Below are 17,735 nucleotides of genomic sequence, written 5' to 3' on the forward strand. Positions count from 1 at the left end.
GTAAAACACATTAGAAATCTCTGGCAGGGGGATCCCTGGGTGGCGCAGCGGTCTGGCGCCTGCCTTTGGCCCAGGGCGCGATCCTGGAGACCCGGGATCGAATCCCACGTCGGGCTCCTGGTGCATGGAGCCTGCTTCTCCCTCTGCCTGTGTCTCTGCCTCTCTCTCTCTCTCCTCTGTGACTATCATGAATAAATAAAAAAAAAATCTTTAAAAAAAAAAAAAAGAAATCTCTGGCAGTATCCATCAAAGCTGAATGTACTAATATCCTATGACTCAGCAATTTTAATTTCACTCCATCATATATACTCAACATCTATGTATACATATGTTTACTGAAAAAAATGGACAAGAATGTTCATATTAGCACTATGTGTAGTATCTGAACACTAGAAACAACCCGAATGTTCATAAATACTGAAATAACTGAATAAATGATGGTATATTATTAAAACAATGAATTACACAGAAATAAAAATTAATGAATTGCTGTCATAAGTAGCAACATGGATGAATCTCACAAGCATGAATTTAGTGGAAAGAAATCAAATACTAAAGAGAACATACTGTATAACTCTATGTAAAATTCAAAATCAGATGAAACTAATTAAAAAGGTAAGATAGGAGGTGCTGGGGTGGCCGTGACTGTGGTGGTGACTAAGTCCTGGAAGAACATTGCGTGGCTGTGGCTATAGGTGAAGTCTTTCAAGTTGGGCATGGAATGTTTCAGAAGCGATTGAAGAAAACCCACTGACAAAGTGCGTACTACTTGTTATTATTTCACGTCTACTCCTACTGAGATATTATCTCAGTTCTAATGTCACTGAAGGAAGCTTTACTTTGGGATCAGAGCAAACATAAAGACTGAAAATTCAAGACAAGAATAGTCTCCGCCAGCCAAGAAATCCTCAGAAGTATTTTGCTCTGGATACAGAAGATGAAGAAAACAGAAATGTTAGTAGATGCTGTTGTGCTTGTTCTGGATAAATTCGATGATCTGACTGACAATTTCTCCTCCCCTCACACACATTGAAAAGTTCTTGCTGGCATCGTCATGACAACAGGCACAGATGTTAAAGATGCCAAGGTGATAAGTGTTTCCACAGGAACAAAATGTATTAGTGGCAAATACATGAGTGATTGTGGCCTTGCATTAAATGACTGCCATGCAGAAAGTATATCTCAGAGATCCTTGCTTAGATTTCTTTATACACAACTTGAGCTTTACTTAAATGACAAAGATGATCAAAAAAAGATCCATATTTCAGAAATTGAGTGAGAGAGGTTTAAACTGAAGGAGAATGTTCAGTTTCATCTGTATATCAGCACCTCTCCCTGCGGAGATGCCAGAATTTTTTCACTGCATGAATGAATGTGGAAGAACCATCAGACTTGCTCAGTGGCGAGTATCTTTGGAGTGTGGTTACTTAATCTCTTTCAGATGACTTTATTTTTCAATGTTCAAGTACTTAGGCATAAAAACATTATGTGGAAACTACTCTGTAGTTATCACAGAAAGTCAAAGCCATTCGAAAAGGATGAAAGGCAATGATTTCGGGTCTCTTAGGTCTTGACTCTAAGGCCTTTTAAGTAAATCCCTCTGCAAGATTAACCTTTTTAATCAGTTGGAAACCTTGCTATATTCATAGAGGAGATTATAGCCTGGATGTGGCACCTCTGTGTTTTTTTTTCACTCATGCATATGTATTTAGGTCCTGTCTCAGTGGCTGATAATCATAGATGCCATGAAAATTACAGAAGCATTGGGTTTTCTGAGATTAACTTTGGGCTGGAACTTGCTGAACATTCATCCTTTCATAAAGCCACCTAGGATATGTCCTCACAATGATAAACTGCCAGCCACAGAGTGAGCCCCTCTGCCAGTGCTGCCAGAACCTGCTGGAACTCCTTGCAGGTGGTGGCACCCAGGCTCGTTCTTGGGAGGTCTGATGGACAGAACTGAAAAAAACCCATGGCCAGTAGATGGTATTTCAGTGGTGTCTTGAACCTATGCTTAATGCTCTTCATTACTTAAAAAATATAAGGTGGCTAACAGGAAAGTGGACAAGAACTTTTGAATTCAACGGTCCTGACATCTAAGTTCACTCTTTTTTAAAAGGACACAGTAAAAAAATAAAATAAATAAAAATAAATAAATAAATAAAAGGACACAGTTCAGGTATTTTTGTCCTTTAGAAAATATTGTTTTACCTACAGTTTTAAAGCATAAAACTAAAGTCATAACTCTAAACGAAAATGTGTGCTTTTTGATGTTATGTTGTTTTGGTTTTTTTTGGGTGTGCGTGTGTACTCTGTCTTGTTTTGTAGCACTTGGCTACTTGGCTACTAGCACATCTTTATTTTGAGGAAAAGGAGGATTTTTTTTTTGAAAGCATGTGTTAGAGGACATAAATGAAGCAGGGATGAGGGAAACAGAAGTTTTCTCAGATCAAATTGTACAGATCCCTAACCTTAGCCCCCAGTTTTAAAGAAAAACAAAATAGAAAGACTGATAAAAGTTGATGGTGGGTAAGTTGAAATCCTCACATCAACGTCTGTGGAGCTCTCAGTGGTAATCATAAAATACGATGTTGAGTGTTTTGTTGTAAAAAAAAAAAAAGTAAGAAGATACCTTTAGGGAGGAAGAGAGGGTAGTGACAGGGAGTGGGGGCACCAGCAGTACTTATTCTAGTAATGTTCTAGTTTCTGATCTAGTGGTAGCTACAGGATAAATTTACTGTGGGAAAAACTCATCAAGTCACACAAGTATGATATGTGTTGTGTGCTTTTCTGTATGAATGTCACTTTCTTCATTAACCAATCTTACTTAAAATAGAGTAATAGTTCAATAATTAGAACAATTATTTCCACCATTTTCTTTCCCCCAATTAGTCTAATGTACTCATAAATATTTATAGTAATTGGCCCCAAATATTCCAAGTACTCTTCTAATGCTTAAGGCAAAAATTTATGTAGACTTCTGCAACATCAAAACACAAGACTTAAAAAAACACACACACACAAGACTTTCACATATTATTCCGTCCCTTTTCACTTTTGAGTAGATTCAGCTTTTCAGTTTAAGACAGGCTTTATTTCAACAAAGCAAGCTTCAAAGTCATAGAGAGCCTGTCTGACCCTTCCATTTGACATTGTATAATAGCAACATTAAGTACTGTGACTGATCTTCATCAAGAAATTCTTAGTATTGGCAGCAATACAGGCTTGGGCTGGAGTGTAGTTTACAATCTTGGAATCCTTTCTCGGATGTCCTCCAACTCCTTTTGGTAACTGGCACAAATTTCCTCCACAAAATGGAACTGAGGAACTCAAACAATACTGTGCTTTACTTTCAGATAGAAACAAAAGAGTCTGTTGGACTCCTCATCCAACAGACTCAGGAAATCTGCCTCTGGCTAACCTTTGCATGCATAACTTGCTGGCTGCAGTGTAGATACTGTGTCTTTGCATCCTTTCTCTTTATCCACCTGAACTGTAAACAGCCCAGAAATTAACCTGTGTCCCATGTACTCAGCAGCTTAGAAGCACATGGGGGGCACCTGGGGGATTTCTTTGTACCGACATCTGTTGAAACAGAAAAAAAGGTACAGTTTTTTTCAAAATAAATACACTCATGGTTTTTTTTTTGTCCTATCTGCAGAGTGTTTGCTTAATTAGGAAGCCCTGTGCTGAGGATTTCAGCATGCTACAGAAGAAAATACTTGATAACTGCCATTTGATTTTTAAAAACTTAAATATATGACTGAAAACATAGCTACAGTCATGAAATGTGTCTCCAAGTCTTTCCTAAAACTCCAAGATCTGTAAAAAGGAAATTAAGTGATTTCTCGCAGGGAGGGAGATTGCATGGTTAATGGTAAGGACAGTTTGAGGAGCATAACTGGTAAGTCATAAAATGCTTCTTCTATTGCTACCTCTTTCTGTCTCTGATGTCACACGATTCTTCATTTAACAAATGTTCACTGAATGCTAATATGTACTGGGCCTTGTCCTGGGTGTTGAGGCACTGTCCTACGTGCTGGGAGCTCAGCAATAAACGATATAGGCAAAGAGCCCTGACAGTGTGGAGCTTATGTCCTACTGGGTATGTAAAGGACCCGATGCAGACAATAATAAAAGAGTAAATATGTAAAACAGATAGTATGTCAGGGCAAGAATGTTAAGGAGTGCCAAGGGGCCTATTTTAGATAGTGTGGTCATGGATGGCATTACTGAAAAAGCAATATCTGAGCAGACACCTGAAGGAAGCAAAGGAGAAAGCCATGGAGCTGTCAGTAGGGAGCCATATGGCCGGAGAACTTCCTAGTCCAAAAGAGTAGGGAGCACAGAAATCCTAATGTGGCCCTCTCTTGGCCTATGTGAGGAATGGCCAGGAAGCCAGGGCTATTAGAAGGAAGGTAGATCATTTTGCCAGGACTACTGTGACACAGTACCACAAACTAGGTGGCTTAAAAAAAATTCACTCTCTCACAGCTCTGGAGGCTAGAAGTCCAAAATCAAGGGGGTGGCGGTGCCATGCTCCCTGCAGAGGCTCCAGAGGAGGATCTATTATTCCTTGCTCTTGGGACTGCATTCCTTGCCATGTGGCCACATCACTCTGACCTCTGCCCCCTTCTTTACATCTCCTATTCTTTGTGACTACTCCATATGTCTCTGTGCTTCTCCCCTATAAGGAACCCTGTGATTATGTTGGACCCATTGGGATGATGCAGGGTAAGCTCCTCCTCTCAAGATCCTTAATTTAATCACTTCTTTTGCCATAGTAGGTACCATTCACAGGTACCTTCCAGGGATTTGATGAGGGTATCTTCAGGGGACATATTTTCCTTCTTTTTCCCCTAAGGGAGGACGTTTTCAGCCTACCACTGAAGGGAAGAGTGAAAGAGTAGGAATGAGGTCAGAAATACAGCCAGCAAGCAGGTCATGGAGGGACTGTAGGCCAGCACTAACCCTTAGTCTATTTCTCTGAATAAAATAGAAAATCCAGTGACATGATCCAAATTATTCTATATTTTTTACTGTTTAGGAAATCTCTTTCAAAGTAATATCTGTATAGTTGCAATAAGGTTGTGATTCTTTCTTGGTCGTCTGATGGATCTCATTGATCCACATTGTGAAGATGGGACTGTCCATCCCTCATACCAAAGCCTCAGAGTTGTTTTAAAATCAGAGAGCAAATTCAGAAACAAAACCTACCTGTGGCCACTAAACATGCCCAGCTCTTACAAGTTTTCAAAAGAAAACTCAAGGACAGTGCAATTGGTAGCAGGAAGGGCAAGTGAGACCCCTGCCAAAAGGAGGAGGAGGACACATGGGCACTGCAAAAACACCCATAATCCAGAGAAAATCTCACCCTGTTCCTCTGTCTTCCACTCCATCACCCTCATCTCTGTCCACCCTGATACATCTATAGTGGGCCTGGATTCCTGTCTGATCAGAAATATCCTTACCAGCCAGGCTAAGAAGCTCAGGCTTCACCCTAAGGACAATGGAACATCGCTGAAGGATTAATAGCTAAGACTCAGTGTGGTTTTGTTCCACAAAAGTCCCAAAGGCCACAGTTTCAGATGGAAGGGGTGGATGGAGAGAAGCGGGAGTGCAGAGAAAGCCAGCCAGGACTGCAGGATTTCAGGCAAGGCATGAAGAGAGCCTGCCCCACATGGCAGCAGATACTGAGGCAGGGCAGGGTGCAGAGGATGAAAGAAATCTTCACACTCATCGTACTCAAAGCTGACAGCATTGAAAGAAACAGCATTATAGTAAAACAGCGCCACACTATATGATCCATATTGTAGAAGAGGGGTCATACGGATCAACGCCTGTTGTCACATGTAAAGTCACTACTCCTGACAGATGGGAGCACTGATTCATTGGGGCCCATGTGTAGCAATGTCTCTAGGAAGAAAACTGTGCCGCATGTCCTACCTAGAGTACTGCAAGAAAAGCGGTAAGGAAGTGAACAGGTTTTAGGCTATGTTCACCATCTACCTCTCCTTAAACGGCTGCTACTCTTTTTGCTTTGATGGTCAAGTCCAGATTCAAAAGGACATTTTTAAACTAACCACATCATTTTCTCTCTGAGAGAACCTGGAGAGAAAAAAAAATGACAATTGAAGATACTGGTGGAGTGATCATAATCTTAGACTGCCCAGGACTGTCCAGGTTTACAACTGTGGAAAATTACATAATTATTAATAATAATGGCACCTCTTTTCAATCTTAAAAGTGACCCGGCTCAGATGATTACTTGGATGATCACTCCCAATGATCAAGATACAGGAAATAAAAAAAAACCTTTCTCAAACCTGAAGGAGGCATTTTTGCAATTTCATGGCTATAACAGAAGCATGAACAATCTTCCAGATATCACATTGTCGCCTGATGGTCCTGTGCCCTAGATTAGAGAAAACTTGCCTGATTGCACAGAGGAAAATGCTGATGAATACAATCAGTGTGTCTATTCTAATGTCCCCAAGTACTACTAATTCTGTTCATATTTAGCAATAAAATGATTTTGGTGAAGCTTAGGCTTAGGTCCGGAATGAGCACGAGTAGGACAAATGGCAGGAGGAAGTCAGGGCTCACAAAGGCCATCTGTTTCAAGAGGGAAGAAAGGGAGTGAACTCGAGGTAGGATCTAGCTACCATATAATGGTTTACTCCCATCAGAGAGCGAAACAAGAACAAGTAGTGAGAATTCTATAAAACTTATGTCCCCATAGATGGGGCCCAGCTACAGAATTTGTGGGGCCAGTCCTAAGTGAAATGCATGGCACCTTGTTCACATATTACTAGAATTTCAGGATGGCAACAGCAACACAGAGCAGAATGAAGGACCCTTCTAAGTGCCATGCCCTGTGCAATGACATAAGTACCCACAAAGTGGGCCTTGCTGGCCCAGATCAGGGCAGGTTTTCCCTCAGAGCACCTCCCTACTCCACCACTCTTCCAACTCCCTTCCCAAACTCACATTAACCTCTAGTAAAAGTTACTGACACGTTTGTGTCACTTTGTACTTGACGTAATAGCACTTTCCCATATTCCACAATCAGTTTAAGTGCCTGTAACAAATACTAAAGGCTGAGTGCCAGCACGGCTATGTTCTGTTGAGAGCCCTCTTCTTGGCTTGCAGATGACTGCCTACTTGATGTATCCTCCCAAGGGAGACAGATCTCCGTTCTCTTCATCACCTTACAGAGGCACAATCCCATCATGGGCGCTCTCCCCTAAGACCCTGTTCAAACCCGATTACTTCCCAGGTCAAATACCTCCGAACACCATCTGTTCAGGGATTAGGGTGTCAACGTTTGATTTTGGAGGTTGGGGTGGGGAGACTCATAACACACTCATTTCACAGTAATACACTACCTCAGTGAATTTCCAACTGGGTTACCTGGAAATGTCTCAGAGGCCACTGAGGGCAATGAGTGAAAGACCAACTGGGTGGGCTCCAGAGCCCTACTTTAATTTGTTTTATTGTGTGAGGTTCCATGTAAGTTCTCCTCTTGGGAAAGATAAAGGGCTCTACTCCAAACAAAAGTTTAAAAGCCATTGTGTTGTTTGGTTTGAGATAAGCAGGGAAAATTGTATTCTTTCTAATTCTTGGGTGGGAAGAATAGATGAACATGTATTAAGTGCCTATTATATTCCACATGTGTGAAGCACTTGTGTGAAGTGCTTTCACACGTTACAGCATTTAATTCGTACAACTCCACAAGGCATGTGTAATTCTCTGCTTGCAATAAATGGGACACTGAGGGGCAGATAAGTTAACAGATAAATCCAATCAATATGTGGCAGAGCTGAGATTTGAACCCTGGCCTGTTAATAAAACACATGTCCTCTCCATAATACCAAATGGCTCCCCATCAGATAAGCCTACCATTGCTCCCCAGCAGACACCTGGCTGTATAATCTACTGGGTGCTTTCTGCTTAGACTCTTAGCCACCAGCCCATCCTGGTACCTCAGGGAACCAATAGAAAGCCAGGAAGTTACTGAGTGGAGCAGATAGAAGCCGGGAGCCCAGGAGCCTGGACTTGCTGTCTTTGAGGCAGAAATAAGCCATGGGCAGGGAGGCCTGGGTAATGACCCTGAGGTGTTGCACTGCATGTCCTTTGAGAAGTGGACACTGCATCATCTGGGAGCAATGCAGCGACTTTCAACAATCAGTTCTGCAAATGCAATTTTCAGCATCAAAGAGTCTTAACACGTTTCTTTTCGGAGATATAGTGTCAAATTAGTTCTATGTAATGACTGTAATGTCTATCAGATGAATGAATCCTGAGGAGTGTCTCATAATGAATACTACTTATTCCAAGCTGTAATGTTGCTGAACACTCCCGGACCGGAGGCAGAGTTTGGAACAGAAGTATAAAGCTCCGTAGTTGCTTTGCAAAAAATAGTATGTAAACAGTAAGACACGTAGACAAGATGCAGACATTGTAATAAACAGCTGTGATCTAGTGAGATCAAAGGGAATATTTTGTGTCAACAAGGATGAAGAAACGGGTTCCACTGACAGCAGAGGCTGTGCTAAGGCTGGTGGTTTTCAAATAAATAGTATAATCAGAACTCCCGCTGCTGGCATGCACATTTTTTTCTCACACAGAATAGAGATAAATTGATTTTTTGAAGCCTCCTTAGATTAAATAGTCAGGATTAAATTGAAAGTAATGTGATCTTACCTTGAGAGGAAGGTATTGCTATTTTTGACGTAGTCACATGCATCCGTAACGGGATGCAATCGCAACTGGTTCAGAGAGCCAGTCATGGTGTTTCTCGCATCTTCTAATGTCACAGAAATAAAAAAGCCTTGTACCCTTCCCATCCTCTCAGTCCTTTTTTTCAAATGAAAAGAATGTGGAGATGAAAGCACAGCTTCCTCCCCATTAGTGCCAACAACTGCACTTCTCTCTTTTCAAATTTGCCTCTTAGGAATTCTAGTTTTAATAAGTGCTTGGGCACCAAGCATTTTCGCTGAAAGAAAAGCTGTAATTTTTACCAGAAGTGCAACTTTCGAGCGGAATTTAATCTAGTTGGAAGGCAACAGAGAAGAACTTAATATACTATATTACCCTATGCAAATTATAGTTGTTGGGCAATAATTAGGTGTTATACATCTTCTGTTCATAGCGTCGCTTTTATATAAGGACTATTTGAAACTTGGAAGTCTATTTCTTATTAGACAGACAGTCTCTGGCAAGCTAAACAGGATCAGAAAGTTTAAAGGTCCCTACTTCAAATGATGGCGAGAATCGAATTTTCTTTTTAATACTAGCAAAGCTCTTGTGGAAGCTGCCAAGCTGTACTCACTGGGCGGGCTCTATGGTGCTGAAAAAGGGGCAATGGTACTGTCCTTAAGGCTCCCATCTCCTGACCTCTCCCTGAATATGGCCCTACTGTCAGTTCCACAGAAGTAGCCCTGTTTTCTTCATCTGGAAATTGGGTTTGACACCTGCCATCCAGGCCTCTTGAAAATTCAGTAAAATCATGCTGCAAAGTGCCTAGCACTCTCTAAATAGTAGCTCCTGATATTATTATCGTTCTTATTGTCACTGTTGTTGTTCTGAAGAAGAGAGACTAAATGTCACAGTACAACAAGTAACAGTATTAGCTGCAGGCATGTTTCCATAATAGCAAAAACAGAAAGGACATGATGTCAGAACTACAAAGAAGCCAGAAGATTAAAGACCAATTCTCAACATACTGATTGAGCAGCTGTGGAACTCTGACCTTCTGAAAACAGCATCCTCTGGCACTATTCCACTGTGACAACACAGGCTCACCAATGCTCCTCTAACATTTGAAAATCACTGTATTATAAAGCTAAATTGATCGGCATGTTCATATCCCCATCTCTTTGATTTTTCTGTGGTATATATTAGCAGGCCTTTACCCAATTTCTCTTTCTTTAATGGAGAACTTCACCTTCTTTCATGACATTCTTGTTTTGCCACTTGACACCTAAATGCTTTTACTGAAAGCAAAGTACAATTTACAGCATAGAACATTTCTAAATTACAGGTTGTGTGAAACTAGGGTCGCCATTTTAGAAACACAAACTTCAGAAGCAAAGAGAAATAGCAGAAAACAACAGCAGTTGGTGACACAGCTGCCAAACAAATTGGAGGTGACATTTAGATCTACATTTTAATTCTCTTTTCTTGAATAAACCATCTTGCCCCACTAAATCTCTGTAACTCTGTACTCAGTTGTTTTTTTTTAGACCCTGCAGTTAATAATTCTCCTTTTTAATTTTTTTAAAAGATTTTATTTATTTATTCATGAGAGAAAGAGGGGGCGGGGCAGAGACACAGGAAGAGGGAGAAGCAGGCTCCGTGCAGGGAGTCTGATGTGGGACTTGATCCTGGGTCTCCAGGATCATGCCATGGGCCAAAGGCAGGCACTAAACTGCTGAGCCACCCAGGCGTTGTTCTGCTGCAAATCTGCCTAGCATTTCTCAGAACACACCTCTGTAGATCAGAACCAAGATAGAGGGGATCCCTGGGTGGCTCAGCGGTTTAGCACCTGCTTTCAGCCCAGGGCGTGATCCTGGAGTCCTGGGATCAAGTCCCGTATCAGGTTCCCTGCATGGAGCCTGCTTCTCCTTCTGCCTGTGTCTCTGCCTCTCTCTCTCTCTCTCTCTCTCTCTCTCTCTATCATGAATAAATAAATACAATTAAAAAAAGAACCAAGATAGATCTGCCTTCTTGCAGAAAGCCGTGAGATCATTTGGGAGCAGATATCATAGATGAAGGGCATAGGGTGCTTTGCCAAACACTCTGCCCAATGTTCTCTTCTGCTTATTCCCATGGCGTCCAATGATTGTCAGCAAAGACCAAGGTGGCATATGACTTAGACAAGAAACTGAAAGAGTTGGTAACCCAGGTAGTGTTTTCTTCCCTCCCTCCTGCTGTTTGAGGCCTGGGGGGAGAAAGGCAGCTCTGGTTGGTAAAGGGATCCCAAGGGAATCGACCTTTGTAAAATCTTAATCAGATCACTTCAAACTTCTACTTAAAATTCTCCAATGCCTTCTCATAAAATATATAGTCTTTACCAATGATTGCTATGGCTCGCCTCTGCTCCGTGTACTGTTGACCTCTTGAAACTCGTCTTCTGTCTTTCTCCCATTGCCCACTCTGCTTCTGTCTGCTTCACTGTCCTTCCTGTTTCTCAAGCAAGTTCAAGCTCATTCCCACCTGAGGGCATTTGCACTAGATGGTCACTCTCTGTGGAAGGCTCTTCTCCCAGAACTTCATGTGACCAGCTCCTTATTATTTAGGTCCAGCTCCAGTGTCAACTTCTCAGAGATCATTTTCTTGACCAGAAACAAAATAGCCCTGTCAGACTGCAATATCATCTCTCTGTTTCACTCCGTGTCTGGCATTTATTACTTTGTGACATTTATTTGTTGATATGTTGCCCTCTTCCATGTAGAATGTAAGCTTTGTGAGATCAAGGACATCACATGTCCTATTTACCACTGTATCCTCAGGGCCCAGAAGAGTACCTGGAAAGCTTAGTGGATAGTCAATGATGTTTGCCTATTGAGGAAATAGGGTATGAATTTCTAAAGTGTAGCTTTAGATATCAGATGAATTGTGTTCTTTGTTCAAGTTAGCATCTCAGTATAGAGGTAAATACATTTGCTTATATTGAACATGATGCAAGAGTAGAAAATATGGCCTGATAAACTTCTGAAACCAGTTACAAAAGGGAATGTAAGGCAGCATTTAAAAAATTAATATGGGGGATATTAGAGATTAACATAAGAAAAAAATCCTGAAGGGATTTAGGGCTTCAGATGTGTATATGCCAACATGGCAAGCATAGATGATGGACAGGGTAAACACGAGTTTGTAAAAATAATGTGGTGAAGATGGTCTCATAAATAGTATGTTTAGGTTGGGTGAGAATGAAGATTAGAATCCAATGATGAAATGGTCTTCCCTTCATGCGTGATGTTTTGTACTACTTACCAGGAGAGCATTCATGAAAAGGAAAAATGAGAGAGGTGACACGAGTGTGGAAAAATTATTATTTGTCATATGTGAAATTATTTCAGTATTATGAACATAATCCTTCCTTACCCAAACAGGCCAGGCAGCACAATCCAGGGGCAGTTAGTTCTTGGCCAGTGCCAGGGTTTAAACCTGGGACAGGGGCATCCATAGCCCTTGGGCTTGGCATAGGAAAGGAGGAAGGAAGGAAGAAACAGGTAGACAGAGGGACTAGTAAGTGCTGATGAGTAGATCGGTGAGCAGGCCCATATGTCTTCCAAGATGGACAGTGTTCCTGTGTTCTCAGGAGCCCTGTGTTCAGCCCGCTCAAATGTAGTTATGGATAAAATTGTCTTGGGTAACAACTAGGGCAAGCTCTTTTGCCTATGTTTGATATGTTTCTTTTTAAAATACATTTTAAAGGGGGGAGATTAGGGGTACCTGGGTGGCTCAGTCAGTTAAGCATCTGCCTTTGGCTCAAGTCATGGTCTCAGGGTTCTGGGATCAAGCCCTGCATAGGGCTCCCTGGTCAGTAGCGAGCCTGCTTCTCCTTCAGCCTCTCCCCTCCCCTGCTCATGCTTTCTCTCTCACACTCTCAAATGGGTAGATAAAATCTTTTTAAAAATCCATAAAAAGGGGGAGAGGGATTATAAAGAGAATTACTAAATATAATATTTATGGATAATGGGAAGATTATAAATATAACTGAAGTGGTAATTAAAAATATATTATTGTGGGAGGCCATGCCTGGGAGGCTCAGTAGGTTATGTACCCTACTTCAGCTCAGGTCATGATCTTGAGGTCCTGGGATGGAGCCTGGTGCCAGGCTCCCTGCTCAGTGGGTGGTCTGTTTCCCCTCTCCCTGTACCCCTCCCCCTGCTCACGCACATTTTGTATCTCTTTCTGTCTCTCTGTCTCTCTGTCTCTCAAATAAATGTTCAAAAAATAAAAAATGTTATTGTTTTTCCTCCATTTGACTTTCTGAGTACAAGAATCAGATCTGCACCACGGTCTTAAAATTTTCCCTCACAGGTGTTTCACCTAATACATTTTTCTGCATGTCTAATCCTGCCTTGGCATCTCATTCTCCGAGGACATGAACTAAAACTCAGACATTAAATATAAAGATAAAAGTATGTTAAAACTGAAAGAATAGCAATATATATATATCATACAAAAATAAATCATGAGAGGCAATGCAAAGAACTATCTTTTTTATCTGTAATAGCATTTATTATTCTGAAGTCTATTTCTCTGTTATTAATATAGGCATTTTATTTTTCTTATGATTTGTTTCTGTATGATATATATTTCTATTCTTTCAGTTTTAACATATTTATATCTTTATACTTAATAGATGGAGCTAGAGAGTATTATGCTAAGTGAAAAAAGTCAGAGAAAGACAAATACCATACGATTTCACTCATATGTAGAATTTAAGAAACAAAACAAATTGGCGTGAGGATATAAAAGATAGAGAGGAAGCAAACCAAGAAACAGACTCTAACTATAAAGAACAAACTGATAGTTACCAGAGGGGAGATGGGTGGGGGGGTGGGTGAAATAGGTGATGGGATTAAAGAGTGCGCTTGTGATGAGTACCAGAGTGTTATGTGGAAGACTGGAATCACCATATTATACACCTGAAACTAATATTACACTGTATGTTAGCTAACTGGAATTTGAATAAAAACTTAAAAAAAGTGTTCTTGATGATACTGATTTATTGAAATGACATAAAATTCAAAATGTTTATGCACCTCAAAATAAACTAAGCAAAAACTGACAGAACTGCAAAAAAGAAACAGACAAAACCACAATAATAGTTGCAGATGTCACCACTCTTACTTTACTAATTGATAGAAGAGAAAGACACAGACACAGTAAAGATATAGAAGACTGGAAAAAGCACTATCAACCAACTTGACCTAATTGACATATATAGAACATTCCACCGCCAAGAAAGAACATGGATTCATTTCAAAGACACATTGCAACATTAAACTAGATAGACCTTAAACAAGACTCAGCATATTTTAAAGAATAATATCATGAACCATATGCTGTGCGACCACACAGGACTGCATAAAAAATCAATAAGACATAAATAAATAAAAATTAAAAAAAATCAATAAGAAAAAGATATCTAGAAAATCTCCCAAATATTTGGAAATTAAATCTGGCCACAAAGAAAACTGTAGGCTTATATGGCTATGCTGGTGAATTCCTCCAAATATTTAAGGAAGAAACCATGCCAATTAAACATATGTTATTACAGAAAATAAGAGAGGAGGAACCAATCACTGAATCTATGAGGGCAACATTACCAGAATATGAAAACCATACAAAGGCATGACAGCCATAGAAAACTAGACACATATCCCTCATGAACATAGACACTAACACCTTAACAAAATTTTAGCAAAGGTAATTCCACAATATTAAAAAAATCACATCATGATCAAATGGGATTTGATCAAGAATTTAAAGGTTTTTTTAAAAAGTATTTTTATTATTTACTTTTTAAGATTTTATTTATTTGGGAGAGAGAAAGTGCACACATGCGTGCAGGCAAGCAAGACAGATAGCATAAGCAGGGGGCAGTGGTAGAGGGAAAGGGAGAAGCAGACTCCCTCGAGTCCTGCAAGGAGCCCAATGCAGGACTCGATCCCTGGACCCTGGGATCATGACCCGAGCCAAAGGCAGATGTTTAACCGACTGAGCCACCCAGATGCCCTAAAATTGTTTTTTATTTGAAAATTAAGTGATGTAATTTTCCATGTTAACAGGCAAAATACCATAGATGAATGGATAAAGAATATGTCACACACACACACACACACACACACACACACACACACACACACACACTGGAATATTACCAGCCACCAGAAAGCAAGATCTCGCCATTTGTAAAGACATAGATGGAACTAGAGGATGTTACGCTAAGCAAAATAAGTCAATGAGAGAAAGACAATTATTACATGATTTCACTCATATGTGGAATTTAAGAAACAAAACAGAGGATCACAGGGGAAAGGAAGGAAAAATAAAATAAGATGAAAATAAAGAGGGGATCCCTGGGTGGCTCAGAGGTTTAGCGCCTGCCTTCCGTCCAGGGCATGGTCCTGGAGGCCCGGGATCAAGTCCTGCATCAGGCTCCCTGCGTGGAGCCTGCTTCTCCCTCTGCCTGTGTCTCTGTCTCTCTCTCTCTCTCATGAATAAATAAATAAAATCTTAAAAAAAAAAGAAAAGGAAGAGGGAGACAAACCATAAGAGACTCTTAACTATAGGAAAGAAACTGAGAGTTGCTGGAGGGGAGCTGGGTGGGGGATGGAATAACTTGGTGTTGGGCATTAAGGAGGGCATGGAATGTGATGCACAACTAATACATCATTGAACACTACATCTGAAATGAAGTATGTACTTTATGTTGGCAAGCTGAATATAAGTAAAAAAAAAAAAAGAAATTGAACTGTAAAAAATGTAAAAAAAAAAAAAACCCACAGAAACAAGACTTAGTTACAGAGAACAAATCTAAATTAGTGAAACATATCCATGGACTGGAAGACTAATTGCTAGAATTTGAATCTCCCCTGAATTATCTATAGGTTAAATGTAATTCTAATCAAAATCGTGGTAGGGTTTTTTAAATAGAAATTGACAAGCTCATTCTAAAATTTATTTGGATAAACAGAGGAACTTGAATAGAAAAATAATCTTGAAATGCCTGACAACCAGAGGGGAGGTGGGTGGGGTGGTGAGTGAAAAGTGAATGGGATTAAGAGTACTGTATTATTAGTTTCAGGGGTAGAATTTAGTGATCCATCAGTTGCACGTAACACTTAGTGCTCATCACATCTCGTGCCCTCCTTAATACCCATCACCCAATTACCCCATCCCCCCAGCTACCTCCCCTCCAGCAACTCTCAGTGTTTTCTAGAGATGAGAGTCTCTTATGATTTGCTTCCCTCTCTTTTTACCTCTAATTTTATTTTTCCTTCCCTTTCCCTATGTTCATCTGCTTTGTTTTGTTTCTTAAATTCCACATATGAGTGGAAATATTTAAAAAATTATTTAAAATATTATATAAAAATATAAAAAAAATATTTAACTTTGGGGCAACCCCGGTAGCGCTGTGGTTTAGCGCCGCCTGCAGCCCGGGGTGTGATCCTGGAGACCCGGGATCGAGTCCCACGTCGGGCTCCCTGCATGGAGCCTGCTTCTCCCTCTGTCTGTCTCTCTGTCTCTCTGTGTCTCTATGAATAAATAAATAAATAAAAATCTTTAAAAAATATTTAACGTTAATGAAATATAATAATTTGCATATGATACAATATATCCATTTTTAAGTGACCAGTTTGATGTGATTTGAAAAATACATACACTGATGAACTAACACCACAATTTAAGAACAGCTCTGGGGATCCCCGGGTGGCACAGTAGTTTAGCACCTGCCTTTGGCCCAGGCATGACCCTGGGGTCCCAGTATCGAGTCTCATATCGGGGTCCCTGCGGGGAGCCTGCTTCTCCCTCTGCCTCTCTCTCTCTCTCTCTCTGTCTCTCATGAATAAATAAATAAAATCTTAAAAAAAATAAAGAACAGCTCCATCACCCCCTCAAGGCTCCCCTACTCCACTTTGAAGTCAGTCACTACCACCACCCCAATATAGTTCGAGGCAATCACTGTTCTACTTTCTGACAAAACTGACTAGTTTTTTTGGTTGTTGTTCAAGAATTTCATATAAACAGGATCACACAGGAGTGTTCTTTTGTTTCTGGGTTCTATTGCTCAGTATAATGGGTTTTTTTTGAGATTCATCCCTATTTTTGCATGTATCAGGGGTTTATTCATTTTTATTGCTGCTAGTCCTCCATTGTATGAATATACTTCAATTCGTTTATTCATCAGCTGGTGAATATTTGCATTGTTTTCACTTTGGGGCTTCTATGCATACAGCTGCTATTGAGGTTTGTGTGCCAGCCCTTTGTGAGGACATATATTTTTTATTTCTTATTGGGTAAATATCTAAGAATAAACTTGCTGGCTTAGAGTGTAAGTTCAAGTCTACTTTACAAGAGATTATTAAATTGTTTTCCAAAGTAGTTGTTACATTTACATTCCCACAAACAACGATGAGTGTTCCCATTGCTGAACAACCTAGCCAACAGTTGGTATTAGTCTTTATTTTTAAATTTATCCATTCTAGTAGGTGTATAGTGGTATCTCATTATGGTTTTGTTTTATTCTTACTGATGACTAATTATTTTACCGTATGTTCATGTATTTACCAGCCATTCACATGTCAGCCTTTGTAAAGTGTCCAAATCGTTTGCATATTTTTATTGGGTTGTTTGTCTTTTTATTGTGTTGTAAGAGTTCTTTATACATTCTGGACATAAATTCTTTCTTTTAAGATTTTATTTATTTATTCATGAAAGACAGAAAGAGAGAGAGAGAGAGAGAGAGAGAGAAAGAGGTAGAGACACAGGCAGAGGGAGAAGCAGGCTCCATGGAGGGAGCCTGACGTGGGACTTGATCCCAGGACTCCAAGATCACTCCCTGGACCAAAGGCAGGAGCTAAACCCCTGAGCCACCCAGGGATCCCCTGGACATAATTCTTTTGCAGAGATTAGAAAGAAATTTTCTTTCCGTCTGTAGCTTGCATTTTCATATTCTTAACAGTATATGTTTCGAGAGCAATTTATTTTAG

The sequence above is a fragment of the Canis lupus genome, chromosome X (genome assembly GCF_003254725.2).
Source record: "Canis lupus dingo isolate Sandy chromosome X, ASM325472v2, whole genome shotgun sequence".
Lineage (NCBI taxonomy): Eukaryota > Metazoa > Chordata > Mammalia > Carnivora > Canidae > Canis > Canis lupus.